Source organism: Stegostoma tigrinum, chromosome 40 (genome assembly GCF_030684315.1).
Source record: "Stegostoma tigrinum isolate sSteTig4 chromosome 40, sSteTig4.hap1, whole genome shotgun sequence".
NCBI lineage: Eukaryota > Metazoa > Chordata > Chondrichthyes > Orectolobiformes > Stegostomatidae > Stegostoma > Stegostoma tigrinum.
The window spans coordinates 10721152-10740815 of record NC_081393.1 but is presented as its reverse complement, the minus strand read 5'-3'; the positions used below and the strand labels follow the sequence as shown (position 1 = coordinate 10740815).

The 19664-nt window shown below is 40.6% G+C and overlaps 1 protein-coding gene across 5 annotated transcripts in view; it reads right to left on the bottom strand.

The window, feature by feature from the left end:
• The window catches only part of elmod3 (ELMO/CED-12 domain containing 3), a 173587-nt gene that overhangs the window by 60234 nt on the left and 93689 nt on the right, over window positions 1-19664 (bottom strand). For all 5 annotated transcript variants that reach the window (XM_059641063.1, XM_059641062.1, XM_059641061.1 and 2 more), the window contains exon 2: window positions 13519-13621. The gene's annotated coding sequence lies outside the window, so the exon portion shown is untranslated. The remainder of the gene's footprint in view (window positions 1-13518; window positions 13622-19664) is intronic.

The window sequence follows — 19664 nt, the reverse complement described above, 5'->3', positions numbered from 1 at the left end:
TGGAAAGCTGCACACTATCCATCATTCAGTGGTCTGACGGAAACAGCAGTCCAAGGGAGGCTTAAAGAAACAGCTGGATGCCAACCTGTCTCGGTTCCAATTTGATTTTAGGACCAACCCTCATGCAACTTCAGGGATAGCTCCAGCAGAGTTGCTAATGGGGAGAAGACTCCATACCAGGTTCAATTTGATTTTCCTGGACCTGGGGTTGAGGGTGAAACAGCATCAAGAATACCAATGCCTGACAGAAGACTCTGCTCTGTGTTAGAGACGGTTTACTTCAAGGGACGAAGCTTGGAGTAGGAACCATGGTAATGGTCCTGCATGTAAGAGGCACGGTCAACATGAAGTCAGATCAGTGACATATAAATTCAGTTCAGTGTGACAGTCTTGAACAAGAACACGGACCCAATGAAACCTGCAAACTCGCAAATAGTGTGGGAGCAAAATATGCCCAGCTCATCGACTGCCTTTCTGTTCTGGAACACGTCTCCCTCTGCATCAAGTGTTGAACATACTGTTATGGAGAAGGGGAGGTAAAATGAAAGAAAATCCATGATATTCACTTTATAAGTAACAAGTAACAAGTTATTTATTTACCCCCTAATAGTGAACAAATTAACAGAACTACAAACAAACCAAACAATTCCTTCCTCACTCCTAACTATTTCCTAACTGAACAAAATTCTGCTGGTATTCTCTTCCAACAAACACAAGTCCCACTTATGTAACCCAATTAGAAAGGAAATTAAAACTTAGTCGCTCAAAGTCTACACACCATGTTTCTCCTGGAATGCTCTGCCTTCTCCACTGTCTCTCCAGTCTTAAATGCCTTTCTTCTGCTGTGCTCAAGTCATAAATGCCGTTACCCTGCTGATCCTACTATCAGGGATTGTTTCTCTATGAAGACTGTTAGCGAGAAGTGCTGTTGTACCTTTTTTGGATAGGTCGTGCTTTCTTAGAGAGCTTTGCGATTTCTTATGAGAGCCAGATGCTGATTTCTCAGAAGGTGGTTCGCTCTCACACCAACTTTCAAAAACCCTCTCCTTATGTACCTTGGATGAATTAAGGGCTACAGGGAGAGTGCGGATAAGTGGAGTTGAAATGCCCATCAGCCATGATTAAATGGCAGAGTGGACTCGATGGGCCGAATGGCCTTACTTCCACTCCTATCTCTTATGGTCTGATGACATCAATTTTCTTCCAAAAGCTTTGTCCAAGGTTGTCCAAACCATCAGATTTAAATTCAACTGGCTTTCAATTGCTAAGTGCTTGTTTTAAATTAATTGTGCCAAAGCATCAAAACTCAATTAAGGTTTCCAATCACATAGCCAATTGATGCTTCCATTTTAGAACAGGCTGTACATCTTCAGCTACATATACATTATTTTTCTGTGTAAATCTCTAAGCTTAGAAAAGCACTTCATTTCTTAAAGGAATTACACACTACACAACTTTGTAACAATACCTTGGAATCTGAGATGGACACAGCAGATGTTGCCGCCTCAATGCTTTTGCTGCCTGAAAAGGAGAATGAATTTCTTCCGAGATGCCCTGGACACTAGAAGCAGGTTACTCTATGTTATAGCCTGCCCAGATCAGAGATAGAGTTGGAGGAACCTGACCCAGTGCTAAAACACTCCAGGGGGAGCTACAAAAAAAAGAACCAGCTGAGGTCCTCAGACTCAGAGGGGGAGGGCTGTAGTGATTATAATGAGGTCAGCCAGGTGGAACTCAGAATCTGAGTTCCCTGTTTGGGGCTGTTACCTGGTCCAAACAGGGAGTCCTGGCTGACAGAGAGAAAAAGGAGCGTCAGGGGTCCTTTTCACTCTAAAAGGTGGCTCTGAGCAAGCTAGATCCAAGACGATGACTCTCCATGCATAACGGACCTCTGTGGAATTATTTCACTGGCAATATCTGGGTAGAAAGCAACAGTTGATATTTTGAATATGACTCTTCTTTGGAACAAAAGCATAACTTTTTAAGCTTTTGGAAGAAAATTGATGTCATCAGACCATAAGACATAAGTAAGGCCATTCAGCCCATCGAGTCCACTCCGCCATTTAATCATGGCTGATGGGCATTTCAACTCCACTTATCCGCACTCTCCCCGTAGCCCTTAATTCATCCCCATATTATTAGCAATCTAGATTTTAGAGTTTGAAAGATCAGAAAAAGCACAATTACAACTGAATATGACAAGACTGCCCTAAAGGTCACAAAACTCAGTGATAATTATTTTCACATACTTTGAGCAGTAAGATATAGTGAGCCTATTAGCAACAAAGCACCCCTAGACTCGCAACTGAATTTAACAGCTGAGTGTAATAGATATTGGTTGTTGATCACTGCATCTCTTACACTGTCATGGTTCCACTTGTCCATTTCTCCGGGTCCTGTGTTTCACCTTCCAGCCAAGTTTTTGAGGGGGATTTGCAGCAGTTTCTGTTTTTTGTACAGTTCCACTTTTAGTAGAGGTGCGGCTGCCTTGAGGAGTCCAAGCTATTCATGCATTGGACTAACCATGTCCACAACCAGGCCACTTGTTGAAACTACATTCATTTGAAGGCAACACTTTGTGAATTTGTGAAAATTGGACATTTTTCAATATATCCCATACCTTTCTCTGCCTAAAGTTATTCCATGTGAAGAAGTTTGAATGACATTTCGTGAGAAACTTCCTCACTTTTCCAAGAATTTCATCCGTACTGTGATTCAAATGCAAAACAACGGGTTTTATCAACCTTTTTCCCAGAGATTTTGGAAGTCAGAGGTCAGTGGAAGGTCACTGAGCAAATTACAACACATCCCTCAAACTCTGTTCAGAAGTGAGAGAGCAGTTGAAGAGGTTTAACAGGCTCTGGAATAGAGGTTTGACTCAATACACCCTTTCTGAGACAAAAGAACTGCTTGGCGCAGAAGAATTTGTGTCTGTATCAACAGAAGAGAGATCTGAATTTCATTTCACCAGCAACCAGTGAGGTCAACCCCCACACCTCCGCACCCCGCCCCAAACCTGGTCTGCATATCAGTGAAGAATGGTGAGGTTCAATTTTGCTTGTCAAAATAAACTGCCATTTTGAACTGTGAAAAGAGACAAGGTATTATCTCCCAGTCAACTGACATGGAAAAGATGAAAATGTATTTACACCATAATTTTTGGCAAGTTTTGAAGAGAAGTTTATTTTCAATTTGCATTTGATAAAATTAAACTGCAAAATGAATTCAAAAGAGCAGTTTAAACACAGCCAAGAAGCTCTGGTCTTTTCAAAAGCTGATCTTGCAGTCTGATTAATCTTCTTATTATTCCCCGCCTCTGTCTGTCTGAATACCTTCAGCTTTACTAAGCACTCAGACTCCTGGCTCCTGAATGGAATTTCATAAACTGGACTTCATTGCAAAATCAAAAGAAACACATAGCAAAGACTGGTTTATTGAAGCTTATTACCTTCTGGTCATATTCCTCACTCAAAGATAAAATTGGTTCAATTTGGTTTATGATTTTTTTTAATTTCTGAAAGGTGTGAGATTAAACACAACATTGTGTGGTCGTATTTTATGGAAAATACTTGTGGCTTTACCATTGAGATTGTAAAGTTATTCATGCTAATTATATTTGCCAAAATAAATAAAACATATTTTATTTTTGACAATCAATCACATGAGGATTATTGAGAAAACAGGGGCATTTCTTTGTCCTTTCATTCAAGATTTGGTAAAAATGAGAAATATTACACAATCTTCATTGCATAATTACCTATGACAATAGCGGCATCATGGAATAATTGTGAATAAACTCTCACATTTTACAATGAATAAGTCTACTCAATACTTGTTTTTGAACTATGAACTAGATTTGCGCCAGTGTTAAATTCAGGAAACACAGGAAAATTTCATCCCCATGTCTGAGCTCAATATGAACCCTGATCCCGGAAGTAAAGCTATCATGAGGCCTTCCTTAATGGTAGCAAAACCACCAGAGTCACAAAGTGAAGGGTTTAAACTCCACTCAAAGCTGGAATAAACAATCTGTCTGCAAGTTTTCACTCAAATTTATTTGCATAAATTTTGAGACAAGCTCCTCCACAGACTATTGTAGAAAGATAGAAGGTGTCTGAAAGGGTTAATTCTGAAAAGTGCCTTTAGCATCACATTTAACATTGATTTCAAATGGTATTTGGAGGATAACAGTTTCAGATCTCAGAGAAGTGAGGCTGAGGATCCAGTGTTAAACTCTTGTTAAGATGTAGTCCAACACTCAACTTTTATGAGTGAGAGTTTTGTTTCAACTTACTAACATCCAACACAGTGGTTTAATTTTCCAATCAAGCTGTTCAAACGTGTAACAACAAATGAACCCAAACCATCAAACTGCAAAGAGTGGCACACCATCGCTATATCACAAGAACCCTATTCCAAATAACGACAAATAATATTCCAATAATGTTCCAAGTAACAATCAAATGTTCACTCAATTGTCACTGAATTGACTGATATGTATCACCTATTTCTGAGTTCAACTTGGTTTCAAACAACACTGCCAGACCCTACTAACTCATAATATCCAGGTCCTCCTCGCAGATATTATGCAGACATGGTCATATCACAGTAAACTGCACCTGGTGGTGAACTTACTTGTTGTTCAATACAATATGACTGCAAACAGTAAGTAATTCTGTTCTCAGGAAGGGTCACTGGACCCAAAATACTAACTCTGATTTCTCTCCACAGATGCTGCCAGATTTGATAAGCTTTTCCAGCAATTTCTATTTCCATTTCTGAGTTCCAACAACCGCAGTTTTTTTCAGTTTTTACTGAGTAACTTTCCACTATCATCCGAGAACAAGAAAGCCCTGTGGATCCATGCATTGTGCTTTCAAAATGGTTGGATGCGAAATTGGTTTTACTGCACATGCAAATCAGTCAGACAACATTTTAGGACTTCATTTTTTTAACCCCCTGCAGCAATAAATTGTATTTAAAAATGGTAATCTTGTGATGTTATACAGCTGAAATTATGTTTACATGATGTAAACATTTTTGTAATTCAAGCCTCTATTCCTCAACAGGACTTAATTTTAAACAAATGAAAATAAGTCCAAAAAGACCAAACAAACAGCACCTCATATTCCATCTTGGAAGCCTACAACACAACGGTCTCAATGTGAACTTCATGAGCTTCAAAATCTCCCCACCCCCAACCTTATCCCAAGATCAGCACGCCCAATCATCCCCACCTCATTGACCTGTCCATCTTCTCTTCCACCCATGCACTCCTCCCACCTCACTGACCAATCCCCATCCCCACTTCCTACCTACACTCACCTCTACTAGCTTCATCCTTGCCTCCTTGACCTGACTTGTCTTCTTTCCCGCCTGTCGGCTCCACTATCTACCTGCTATCAGCACATCCTCCCCCACTTATTTTTTTCACAGCCCCCTTCCCCTCCCCCATTTCTGAAGAAGGGTTCCGACCTGAAACGTCAGCTTTCCTGCTCCTCTGAAGCTGCCTGGCCGGCTGTGTTCACCCAGCTCTACACCTTATTATCTGTTGATCTGGCCAGTTCTGTTGAAGAGGCCAGATATTAGCATAAATGTTATTAATATTGTAACTCCTGATACAGAGGTGTCAGGAACAATTATTCAAGCACACCGAGCACACACAATGCAATTCATATTGGGATGCTGGTGCCAGAATGGGTATGCACCTGTGTAATGTAACAATATTGAGTGCTTGCAGCTTGTGGAGCCAGCCTATCCACTGCTGCTCACCCACTTCCTCCCCGTCTCTGACTGAGCTGTCCTCCTTGACTCTTTCCCTCCCTAACTCCTCACCTTATCAAATCACAAATATAACTTTTATTTTGTCCAAAAATAGGAGCTTTTGTCTATTAATTTGAAAATAATCTTTCCTGAGCAATCCACCACTAAAAAATCAAACATCATCAACTTTCAATAGTTTCAGAGTTAATAACCTGAAATAAAGCAATTTATTATGCACAGCTTGATCATGTAGATTTGAGTCATTCTTTCCTCCACTTCCATACGTTGGTGCTATCTTTGAAGCTACCATACAAAATATACATTTATAGAACATAGAACATTACAGCACAGTACAGGCCCTTCGGCCCTCGATGTCGTGCCGACCTGTCATATCAATCTGAAGTCCATCTAACCTACACTATTCCATGTATGTCCATATGCTTGTCCAATGTTGACTTAAATGTACTTAAAGTTGGAAAATCTACTACCGTTGCAGGCAAAGCATTCCATTCCCTTACTACTCTCTGAGTAAAGAAACTACCTCTGACAACTGTCCTATATCTTACACCCCTCAATTTAAAGCTATGCGCTCTCGTGCTCGCCGTCACCATCCTAGGAAAAAGGCTCTCCCTATCCACTCTATCTAACCCTCTGTTTATTTTATATGTCTCAATTAAGTCACCTCTCAACCTTCTTCTCTCTAATGAAAACAGCCTCAAGTCCCTCAGCCTTTCCTCGTAAGACCTTCCCTCCATACCAGGCAACATCATAGTAAATCTCCTCTGCACCCTTTCCAAAGCTTCCACATCCTTCTTATAATGCAATGACCAGAACTGTACACAATACTCCAAGTGCGGCCGCACCAGAGTTTTGTACAGCTGCAGCATAACCTCTTGGTTCCGGAACCCGATCCCTCTATTAATAAAAGCTAAAACACTGAATGCCTTCGAAACAATCCTGTCAACCTGGGTGGCAACTTTCAAGGATCTGTGTACATGGACACCAAGATCTCTGTGCTCATCAACACTATCAAGAATCTTACCATTAGCCCAGTACTTTGCATTCCAGTTACTCCTACCGAAGTGCATCACCTCACACTTGTCCACATTAAACTCCATTTGCCACCTCTCAGCCCAGCTCTGCAGCTTATCTATGTCTCTCTGTAACCTACAACATCCTTCGTCACAACTCCACCGACCTTAGTGTCGTCTGCAAATTTACAAACCCATCCTTCTACGCCCTCATCCAGGTCATTTATAAAAATGACAAACAGCAGTGGACCCAACACCGACCCTTGTAGTACACCACTAGTAACTGGTCTCCAGGATGAACATTTCCCATCAACCACCACCCTCTGTCTTCTTTCAGCAAGCCAATTTCTGATCCAAAAATTTCAGTGAGTGGAGAAGAGCTTACATGCATTTTCTACCCACTGTTGCAAATCTGTTCCCACAGTTCCCAGCGCTGACAGGCTGATGGGACACTGAACATTTGAAAGTTGTGACACCGTCAAACACAGGCATTTCAAATATCAGTGCAAAAATTCACTGAAAATCCAGTTACAATGGAAAGACCTCGTGAATTTAGTCAAATAAGCTTTTGGTACCTTTCGGTTGAGTCAATCAGCATAAGTTAACGGTGCTCAACACCACAGTCCCTAATTACGGGGTTGACATCCAGCAGGATACTTGTCCAAGGTGAATGACTATTGACTCCATGGCAGTAATCCATGAATCAGAGAGGGTCTTTGCTTGTCGAGGCTCAAAAATCTTAGATCTGGTTCTTAAATTAGTACCTGAATTGGGGAATACAGGAATGGACAGACCAGAAATGGTGGCTCAACATCCAAATCATTATCTTGGTAACTGCACAAACTAGTGCCCAGGAAATCATTGTTCATGTTGGCTGCTTTTCCACTTATTCATTTATTCAACATCCCAGAAGGGAAAGAGATCAGCTAGGTTTCCACAGGCATTTCAGAAGCCACACTGATATGGCTAATTCCATACTCGTAAATTCTTTCCAAAATGATTAGTACTGAGTAAACGGAAATCAGAAACCCCACGCATTCTCCCTTACCACATGGATGTATTCATCGACATTAGTTTGATGTGTCCCATCAGCCTGTCAGCACTGGGAACTGTGGGATCAGATTTGCAACAGTGGGTAGAAAATGCACGTAGAGTCTTCTCCACTCACTGAAAACTTACAAATTATCCTTAATAATTACAATATTGGAAAATATGGGACAACATCAGTGAAGCTGTGAGTATAGGAGAATAAGATAGTTTTTTTTCACAACAAGAAATTACCACAATGACATTAGTCAAAGAGTCAGAGGGATCACAGAGTTTTCACAGCAAGGAAAGTGGCCCTTCAGCTCATCAGGTCATCAAAAATCTATCTATGCATCCCAATTTTCAGCACTTGCCCAGTATGCCACAGCATTTCAAGTGTTTATCTTAAAATATTTCTTAAATCCCTTGAGGATTTCAGCCTCTGTCACCCTTTTAGGCTTTGACTTCTGGATACTCACCACCCTCGGAGTGAGAAACAATTTTGTCAAAACCCCTTAAAACTTCTGTTCCCCCCATGAAGATTGTGGCCCCTGGTAATTGACCCCTCTTCAAAGGGGAAAACTTACCTCCATCCATCTAGTCTACACTCCCCCACTACCCCACCGCCCCTCCAGCCCACAGCTTTGCACACCTCAATCAGATACCCTTCTATCCTTTCTACTCGAAGGAAAACAGTTTCTCGTCCCTCTTGAATCGTTCTGGCTCAGGTAACATACCGGTGAATCTACCCTGCACCTCCTCACATGCAATTACATTCTTCCTCTAGTGTGATGGCCATAACTGCACAGAGTACTTCAGCTGTGTCATAATAATAATTGTATATATAGCTTCATCATAATCTTCAAAAATAGAAATTGCTGGTAAAATTCAGCAGGTCTGGCAACATCTGCGATGAGAAGTCAGAGTTAGCGTTTTGGGTTGAGTGACCTCAGGGGAGAGTCACTCAATTCAAAATGTAAACTCTGATTTATCTCCACAGATGCTGCCAAACTTGCTGAGCTTTTCCAGCAATTTCTGTTTTTTGTTTCTGATTTACAGCATCCACAGTTCTTTTGATTTTTATCCGTCATAACCTTCTCGGCCTTGTATTCAATGTCTTAACCATGTTATATACCTATCCTGCTGCTTTCTATGGACATGGACACCTCAGTCCCTCTGATTGTCTGTACTCCCCAACATTCAATACGTACTCCCTTGCCTTGTTACTGTCAGTGAAAAAGTGAGAAACACTAGGATGTTACACTCATGCACACGACAGCAACATACAGCTGAACAGCTAAGTAATTTGCTGCTTTTGGCTATTTCCTTGCTTTCCTTTTCCTTCATTCCCTCTTTCATACTGTCCTCCTCTGGTGTGTTTGTCTCCATTTCTTCTTGCCCATACCTGCCACCACGTACTTCAGATATACTCTCACAGTCTGGGCATGCTGTGCAGGAAATTCCATTTTAGCAAATTCAAACACTATGCTAATGAAACAGCTTTCCTACACATTAGCCCTATGCTCCAGGTATATAGTAATTTGCCGAAAAATGTTCAGACATGGTCTATTGCACTAACTGATATCAAAATATGCCGCTGCAGATCCTGTGCTAAGTGACAGATACTGAAACACACAGACATTTTTCTCCTTCACAAGGTTTCAAAGTAACTATCCCAGCTACATCGAATCCATGCTGCTGTAGATTTATGAAATTACAGTAAATGGTGGAAGATCTGGAATAGATCCACATGTTTTGAACCAATGGAATCCATCCTCTAATAGATCTGTATTCAAATCCCTGTCCAAACAGACCTGCCTTGTCTGAGCTAATGTGAACTTTGTCCTTACTGTCCTTGGCTTCTTTAACAGCTGGATAGTGGCAATACCATCTCCATCCATTTGATTCTTGATTGCTTGAGAAACAGTCTCAAACTCAAAGCTGGAGAGTTTGGAGGGTAAGTTACAGATCACTTATTTGTGCAGGATGAGATTTGGAAAAGTATATTCACAAACTTCGGAACGGCCAGTGAGTGCTGCTGCAAAGAAGATCTGGTTTTCAAGTCCACCTGAGCTAGAGGTGTGTCACAGCATGTCTGAACAGTTTGATTAAAATGACAACACTCTGGAGCTGAATTTTATAATCTCTCATCGAGTGTGTTTTCAGCAGTAAGGGACATAAAATACGTTCATTGGCTAGTCCATTAACTTGCTGTGGGCCTCCAATCCAGCCACTTAATTTGGGGTGGAAGGTGTCGCTAAGGCACCCATTACCCACTGAGGCCCATAACTAGCTGATACTGCCCCCCTTCAAGCCCTCAGTCCACTTCCACTTCCATAATACACCAGGGAATAACCTCTTATGGTGCTTTGGTTGTGACTCGACTCTAAAGCCAGACAATTTGCATTCAAATCCCATCTGCTCTGGAAGTGTATCATAACATTTCTGAACAAGTTGCTTAAAAATATCTACACTGGTGAGTAAAATGTGGGTGATATTGTGAAGGCCTTTGTTTTGAACAAATTTGGTGAAAGGCAAAAGGGAAGGAGGTATATGACTTAAAGGTATGCCGGATACAAAAGAAGCACCTTTCAAGATGTTATTATCCTGTTTGTGCCTTCCACCTGACCTCCAAGTCCTGCTCCCTACACCAATCTTGCTTCTATTAGCACCCTGTGGTGGTCTAACCCTTACCAACCCAAGTGCCCAGAACATATCTGGGTTTGGGATTGCTTTCTTTTTTTATGACACTGTCATCAGTTCCATCAGCACCCACGACTGCATTTTGGCACTACTGTGATTGCAACAGCTATCAACCACTGAAATTAAAGACAGAACTGAGGGATATAAGTTTGACCTTCAGTCTGTTTTGGCCACCCAGAGTATGTTATCGTTGCCAGGCAGCCTTCTTTAACGTCAGTCAGTTTGGAACCAACTTATCTTCCAGGAATGTTGAATGGGTTTATGAAAATTCAGGCCCTTAAGATTAATGGGTTTCAGTGATCTGCCTCAGAGCAAGATTGTCAAAACTATCTTCCTTCAAGGGCAATATTCCAAAGTCTGCTGTTTGTTTGTGATTGTAGCCTATTGTCATTTAGAAGCCAACTGTAGAACATTCTGTGTAAATCGTTGCAAGAGTTTAAAGGTTTTCCACGGTATTACTGTTATCAGTGTTTCCACCAGCTGGATCTTCACAAAGATAAGGAACAGCTTCAAAATAATCTGAAAATAAAACTGATTGCCAATCAAGGACGCCACCATCTTGACATTTGAGCTCAAATGTTGCCAGTATGCAACTCTGACACAATTCTTTCAAATTATATGTACAGTATTCTATTTGTTCACATTTCCAACAATCTTATTTTTTTTTAACACATACAGCTCGGTGTAATGCCATTATCAACACTGCTCAGTTGAATGCTTTTCCTGCAGTGCAGCAGTACGGTCAATGTTATTTCCAACTTGAACTGTTGGCAAACTTCAATGTAAGCTATTTCACTGAAAATATTGGCAGTGATGTGTTTCAGTTGATAGCTCTCTTTGAAGGTCCTGTGCCAATAAATAAATATATCAATTAGAATAATTCAGAAATAACTGAACATTCTTACTCTCCACATATGAATTCAAAAAATTTTCTTCATGATTTCAGGTCATCCTAACTTGTTTACAGTAATTAACTTGAGAAATGCAGTCACTGCTGTTTGGGGCTCAGCACTGGAAGCAGCATTGTCTGCTAAACAAGAATGGGACAATAAGTCACCAAATAATCTGTTTTTGCAAAGCTGGTTGAGAAATGAATGTTGGCTGTGACACAGAGAAAAATTTCCCTGAACCTCCGTGAACTGTGCCACTGAATCTTTCACTTTCAATGGAAAAGAGCTATCACTTCACATTTCATGCTTAACACTATCTGGACACAAAATTAGTTCCAGTGACACTGCTGAAGATGACACTACAGAACACCCTTCTCCTGCTTTGCATTCAGCCTGCAGCTGGTTGTACAATAATGTCCCATTTGAGTAGAATATTGGTGCAGCCATCTCCAGCATACCTTAGAAGCTGTTGAACTGGTGAAATCATTACAATCATCCATACAAACCTGATTTGATCCCTACTTTTTTCCAAGTTGAACTATGCAGGTGCATTCAATGAATTTACTTTCATTCACCAAAGATTATGTTCAGCCTCAGAGGGACTCATTATCAGCATTACTTAAAGGGCCAGGACCAAACTTGCGGCCAGGATATGTTGAAGAACATCCGCTATATGGTTGAAGTTTATTCATACAGATCCCAATTCTACACTGCACCTTCAAGTACCACTGCAGCTGAACTACAAGCTGCGTCAGACCAGGTGACAGAGGTTCTTCATCTGCAATCTTCTGTTCCCTTTCCTCCTCATTGGTCTGCTGTGGCTGGGCTGGCAGAGGAAGGTGGTGGTTCAAGTGGACTTGGCAGGGTGCAATGGAAAGCAAGATGAACATGATGACATTGTCTGCGGTTCGCACATTATGGGTAGCAGGATTTGGATGAGCTGGGTGTTCGGAAAGGTTATAAGGCAAGAACAAACTGTTACAGAGTCTTTGCAAACAATGGTTACCCTTACAGCTTTGTACGCCATTGCCTGGCAAACACAGAACACCAAGAAGACATTGTATGTCCCAAAATGCTGGTCACCCTACCCTATATTACAAACACATCAGAACTGACTACAAGACTCCTACTACCTCTTGGAATAAGGATAGCGTACAAACCAACAACCGCACCTCACCAGTTACTCTCAAAGACGAAAGACCCCAGACCCACAATGACCCACCCCAGGACAAATATGATACATAAAATACCATGCAACAATTCTGTAAAATCCTACTTAGGCCAGACAGGCAGGAAACTCATCACCAGGATATATGAACACCAACTCACAGCAAAACGGCACGACTAATTCTCCCTCATTTCAATACACTCCAACATAGAAGGACATCAATTTGACTGGGACAGAGTTACAGAACTGGGACAAGTGAGACAAAGACAAGCATGAGAATTCCTGGAGGCCTGGTTTTTAACCATTGATGCAATTAACAAACATGTTGAAATAGACCCCATCTACATACCACGACTGTATAAAACCAGAAACAAGATTGCCCACCATGACAGACCAGACCATACAAACTCAGAGCAATGCAGAACAACAGCATTTCAATAGAGGCTACATAGCGCAGGCGATGTCACCTAGAAGGGAAACAAAACATTTGCATGAAAACCAGTCAACTCGGCAAACCAACCGACTCCAACCACAATCCAAGCTACAGATCTTTATTAAAACATTAAGCTGTTACCCTCAACAATCTCTTCAACACCAAATACCTCTGTTGCCCATTTCTTTGTAGGGCTCATTCTGAGTAATGGCATGAATGATACTTGCCATTTTCCGTCAACAGCTCCTAGCTTAGGTTGAAAGCGCACACAGAGAATCTAGATGAAGGTCTCAAAATAGGCAGTGTAGCATTGTACAGATGTAGAACAGGATCAGTAATCTGACACTGACCCAATTATAAACAGTTCATTATCACAGCTACAGGATTACAGGATATGTCAGTGGTATGATGAAGAGGAGGTAAACCTGGCAAAATGGCAGGAGGACTGACAAACTTGTAAGAAACAGACAGTGCAGTGAAACAGAGTGCCACAAACCCACTCACCATGCATTGATCAGCAAATTGTGAAAATTTCCCCATGCTTTGGGTTTCTTTTCGTTCTCTTGGTCCACTTGTTCATATTTCTGTTTGAAGATCAGGTCCTAGTCTGCAATGTGAATGAGCCTTGAGTAAAATTATTTCTGTAAACTGTTGACAATTCCTATAATTATAAACAAATTACCAGACAAGCAATGAATATCATGTAAAAAGATTAGATGATCAATTTCTATTGGTAATAAAGGAGTTTCAAACCAGCTCATAATCTATTAATTGGTAACTAAGTTGTTTGCTCTCACAATCATGTTTGCGAATGCTCACTCACTTTTGCTGCCCAGGCATCGCAGAATCTTGGGGCTGCTCTTGGTTTCTTTATGGCAGTTTGATGGCTTCCTTTCTTTGATTGGGGGTGGGATGTTTATATTTTCACGATTTTCATATTCAAGTCAAACTATTCTGCATTGCAGTCAATACAGGAATTTTCAAAGGGAGCCATATATCTCCTGAGAGTACAATAGGGAAGTCCTCACATAAGCGTCAGCAATTTGTCTGCCCTATGAGGTGCAACAGCATGACAAGGGCTTACAAATTTCCATTTCCTGAACAGCGAGCTATATGCTGTAAGGCATATCATTAAGCTGCAGTGCATGACTGTTTTTGTTCAAATTTGACTTGGCATTGTTATTATAGTCTCTAACAGCTGGTTACAGTTATCTCATCATAGCTAATGACCTGAAGGAATTTATTCAATTCTAATATTAACCAAACATAACTACATGTAAGTGTGCTAAACAGTGTTACAGCCAACAGTTTTTGCACAGTCAAAAAGGGTAAAGCGTTGGAGCAATTCATTGAGATTTCACCACTTGTGCCTTGAGGGCCCACACAACTCTACCCAGCGCAACTTGTCTTTTCGAAACCACTCTTAATCTGGGGGCATTATCCATTCCTCTAATGTATCCATTGTGGCTTTGGAAATATAATTCCTCCTGTACAGCTTCCATTGTGATACCACAGAATCTAATAATCCAAACGGAGTACAAATCGATTCCTGCATGTCATGTTGTGCTTGCAACTTGGCCTTCTTCTACAGCTTCAACATTGCTTTACAAATGTAACCTTTTCCACTGTACATTTGTTGTAATCAGCATTTGTTTGCCCAATCACAATACTACCCCCATGTACACAAACTTAACAGGGCTGCTACACGAAACATCTTTTAATCTGAATCATGAGCTATGCAGGGGAGATTTAAGGGAAACCTGTTTGGTGTAGGGTTTGTCACATACTGTCATCAATATTAAGCAGTGGCATCAGGCTTCCCATTCTTCAAGATACAAGTAGATATCTAAAAGTAGACAGAACCTGTAACTGAAACAAGATATTTACAAAATACAAGCTATTGAAATGTAGGGAAACACAACAGCTAATGTTAGCACAGTAAGGACAAATGACCAGGCCAATTATTTTAAATTATTGGCCACGGTTCCAGGAAAATTTCCCTGATGTTGGAATATCATACAATATCATGGGATTGTTTTATATATAATTACAAGAGCACATGAGGCATGAGTTTGACACCATTTTTGAAAGAAGCAACATCATAACCTCAGCACTGAACTGAAGTGCAAATTATATGCTTTACATCCTTGGAGAAGGATTGCAAACCACAACCTCTTGACTCAGAGGTGAGAGTGCTACAACTGACAATTGATTTTTTTTCTTGGACTTTGCCTCTGTGAAGCACTGTGAGACAGTTATGACTTATAAGTGCCACACAAATGCCAGGAAATGGTGAAATTGTTTTGAGAGAATTTATTTCCCAATGAAATGAAGGCTTAAAATCTGTCACTTGACCACTCTTGTCATCTTCTGGTATGACATGCATCAGCTCTTTTTTCTTGTGCCTGTCATGGAAAGTTAATATGCTCCAATAAAAGAGTAAGTAACACCAGTTAAGATCCTTTCTGCTCTGTGGATGGATGACACAGGTTACAGATTGTTGAGGGTGCCAGATATGTGAGCTTCACAATCTTGATCTGAACAGTTAACTTGCTGTGGATTCTCAGAAAGCTCCAAAACAATATTATATCAATGTTCAAGATAAAGTCCACAAACCGAAACAATCTGTTAGCGCCTGCAGTCAGAATCATATCAGTGCTGCTGAAATTTGATTAGAATAAAATATGTTGAATTTATTAAAAAATAAAACTACAAGTATTATCCCAGAGTCTAATTTCAGGTTTCTATTCATTCTATGGTGAGCATCACTAAGTATAATTCAGCGGCTGTAAAGTGGCAGGAATCTGATTCTTCTCAAATGTTAATATAGAAAAAAGATCAATAGAACCTGTTCTCAAGATTATCCTGCATTTGTTTCATGCCTGTAAGGTTAATCAAAACAATAAAATAAATTACCTTTAATTGCTCACCCGATCCCAATTTAAAGTAAATTTTAAGAAATAATTTGCCAGAAACTGTGCAGGGTGAAGTCAGTTAGATAAATTTGTTTTTTTTTAAATGATTCTGAACTGCAGCCAAAGAAGGCTAATATGTTTAACATAATAAGACACAGATGGATAGGGGCCATCTGCAAGGCACTTCACTCTCAGGCGATCAGTGAGCAGGGTTTTAAAGGACTCGATAGTCATAGAGTCATACAGAATGGAAACAGACCCTTTGGTCCAACCAGTTCATGCCGACCATAATCCCAAACTAAATTAGTCTCACCTATCCGCACGAGGCCGATATCACTCCAAACATTTCTTATTCATGTACTTAATTAAATATCTTTTAAATGTTGTTAGTGGACTTGCATCCAGTGAGCCTTTGTCAGAAGTTTTCTTAAGCAATATCACCTGCCTAGTAATTATGACTTTTAGTCTAGAGAGATGGATTAGATCAGTTATAGATCGTACTGTTTAACCTTGTCAACCCAGAGTACAGGGAAAAGCGTTTAAAACTCATTAAAACATTGATGGCAATGCTTCTGTGGGGTATTTCCAAAGTAAAGTGGTTAAGTGAAGAATGTTGACCTTGGATTCTCAATATATGCAAACCTGTAACCAAACCCTTCCATTAAACCCCAATCACTGCCTTCAGACTTTGATTTTGCAGACATCTCAGAACAATGAACAATGCCAAATGTGTGTCATGAAGGAGGAGGAAAAAGAATCAAGGACTTAGTTATGCAACTCCAGTGTGACTAGAAGGATAAAATCACGGCCACTGTCACTATTAAAACTGTTGCCCACATCCTCCACTCCATTCCTTGGGCAGTTGTCCAGCTCCAGTCATCAGTACAGACTGGGATTTGAAGTTTGAATCGTGCGTTAATTTTTGCCTCAGCACCACAGCACAAGGTTCACTCAGATGATCCCTGATATAGAGGAAATGCGTTTGGAGCAAAAACAAAACAGCTTGGGACTCTACAGGTGATCTCATTGGAACATATCAGATTCTGAAGAGGTGTGACAGGTTGAATGCTGACAGAATGTCCTCCATCATGGGAGAGTCTTTATTCAGACGGCATAGCCTCAGAATGAACAGGAGCCAATTTAAGGCTGAAATGAGGAATAATTTCTTCTCTCAGAATGTTCTGAGTCTTGGGAACTCCTTGCCACATTGAGCTGTGGGGGAAGTGTCTTTGTATATATTTAAGGCTGAGACAGATAGATTCTTGGTCAATTTGTTTTGATCAAGAAATCAAAAATCACAGGGAAAGGGCAACAAAGTGTGTGTGAGGGGCTGAACAGCATCATCCTGTTTCTACTTCTGATGATTTAATGGTCTTATTCCTTCATAGTGCACCCATCCACTGAATCCAGGTTACAACTACTGTAGTTTGAGCCAAACTTTGGAGTGGTGTCTAAGAAGGCAGTACCGGTGAATTCACAGTTATTTTCACCAAAATAAATGATTGTACAGACCAATGTTTCTAAATGTCTTCAAAAGATCTTCAATTCAAAGGTTACTGCAGGTAATCATCTTAATATGAATTTAATTTTGCTTCACCCTGTAAATAATGATCCTGTTTTGCCTTAGTAGTGCATTTTCTCTCTCCAATTCCCCTGGAATTTAAACAGAAGTTTGTTATCTTTTGTTGATATGCTAGGCCTGTCTACCACTGGCACAGTGACTGTTTGATCTGTTGCTCAGTACCTCCCCACTATGGGTAATTGATGACCAACTCCCTCAGTACCCACGTTGTGCAACTGCCTAGCCTGTCCCTCAACAGTTAACTCATTCAGATGGTGAAGTAAGAAACCAAACACCAATCTTTGCACTTGTGTGATGTAAACTGTGGGATTTCTTTTTGACATTTTCTAACATTGTTTAATGTGTGTTTGGGTTTCTAATTTTTGACTTAGAAACCAGTGAGTTTTTTGATGCTACTTTGTCCCGTAGTTTTTCCAGGCAATTACCTTGCCCTTCCTCCAATATTTAATCCTGTGGAGGGAGCACGGACTATGTTTTTGTCGGTTCATGTATCTGTCTTTGTTCAACGTTCTCAGACCTATCTTTGAGCTTAGGTGTTGTAGGTTTGAGGCACTCCAAGACTTGACCATATTGTCTGAGCTAAGCTGGCAGTGTTAGACAAAGGGAATATTGCTTTCTTTCTAAGTGCCATCTTTCGAAGGATATCATGGCAAGCTGCAGATACCCCATACTCCCCCTGCCATCACTGGCCTGTCCTCCAAGGCTCCCAGTCCTTCCTCATTCCCCTCACCAAGGCCTGACAACTGGTCACAGCAATATCCCGGTACTCCTCACATTACTCTGCATTCAGCTCTGTCAACGGATATTGTGGGGGTCTGGTTGCAGTACCTGCAATCATCACCACTGTCAGTAGCATTTCTGGGATGAGACAGCTCACATCCATCTGATCGACTGGCAGCACCAACGGTGGAATTTCCTCCTTCAGTTTGAGGAAGGTTCAATTAGTTTTAGATGACTATCAAAAATGTAATTGAAAATTCTGGTGAAGTATCATACAAGTTCTCCTTGATATTCAGGCCAAAGATTATCAAAAACTCACATCACTAAAAGAACAGATTTTATTTGTCTCAAATCTATTTGTGGGCTTCTAATGCTTTGAAAATCTCCATTGCAATACCGATAACCATTCTTTGTGGAGCATTTTGGGATGATCTGAAGATAGAAAATGTGCCAAAAAGATGCAATTTTTCTGAAATAACTCTTCAGAGGTCTGCATCCCATCACCAATCATTTTTTATTTACTAATGCAAATTGCCTTTGACAACAGCACTGCCTCTCACTGAATCGGGCATTCAGTGTTAATCAAAACATTAAAATAAATTATCTTTAATTGCTAACCCTATCCCAATTTAAAGTCAATTTTAAGAAATACTTTGGCAAATTCTGTGGGGAGTGATGCCTGTAAGAAAAGCTTGTTTTTTTTAAATGGGGCCAATATCCCTGACATCTACCCTTTTATGTCAGCCATGTCTCCTGATTGAACCCTATTAACAGCCCAATCAGGGTACTCAGATTCTGTGGGGTCTACCTGGCCGACCTAGTTACAATTACTACATTTTCTTTCTTTCATTTCAATCAGTCTCTGCCCTTTCCTTTGATCAGTGTTACCTGCCTTCACATTCCGCCCCAATACTGACAAATTTAGGAATATCTAACATGTCCCCATTCAGCAACCCCTCCACATCAATCCTGAAGATTAAAGTTACCCTCAGGAGGGGCCTTCTTGTGGCTCAGTGATTTTGCCTGTACGCCTGAATCGGGAGGCCAGAATTCAAGTCCCACCTGCTCCAGATGTGTGTAACAATATCTTTATGAGCAGGTTGATTAGAGAAATAGGTTAAATTAAAATTGCAAAATTATCCTCAGTGTTTCTGTATCACGCCATATGCACTAGAACCCATGAGAACCACCACAAATTCTGCCTTCTGTTCTGCAGACTTGAATGAAAGAGTTGGAAAAAACATGACAGCAATGTGGTTCTCACCAAATTTAACATAAAGCATGTATAGATCTGCAAATGATTTAGCAATTTCAGTTTCAGAGGCTGTGCGGCCCATGACTAACCCACAGTCTGAACTTATTCTTTGCCACAGAATACAACTTGTACCAGAGGCAAGTGGAAAATGGCCCTCAATAACCGTTTGCATTCCTCC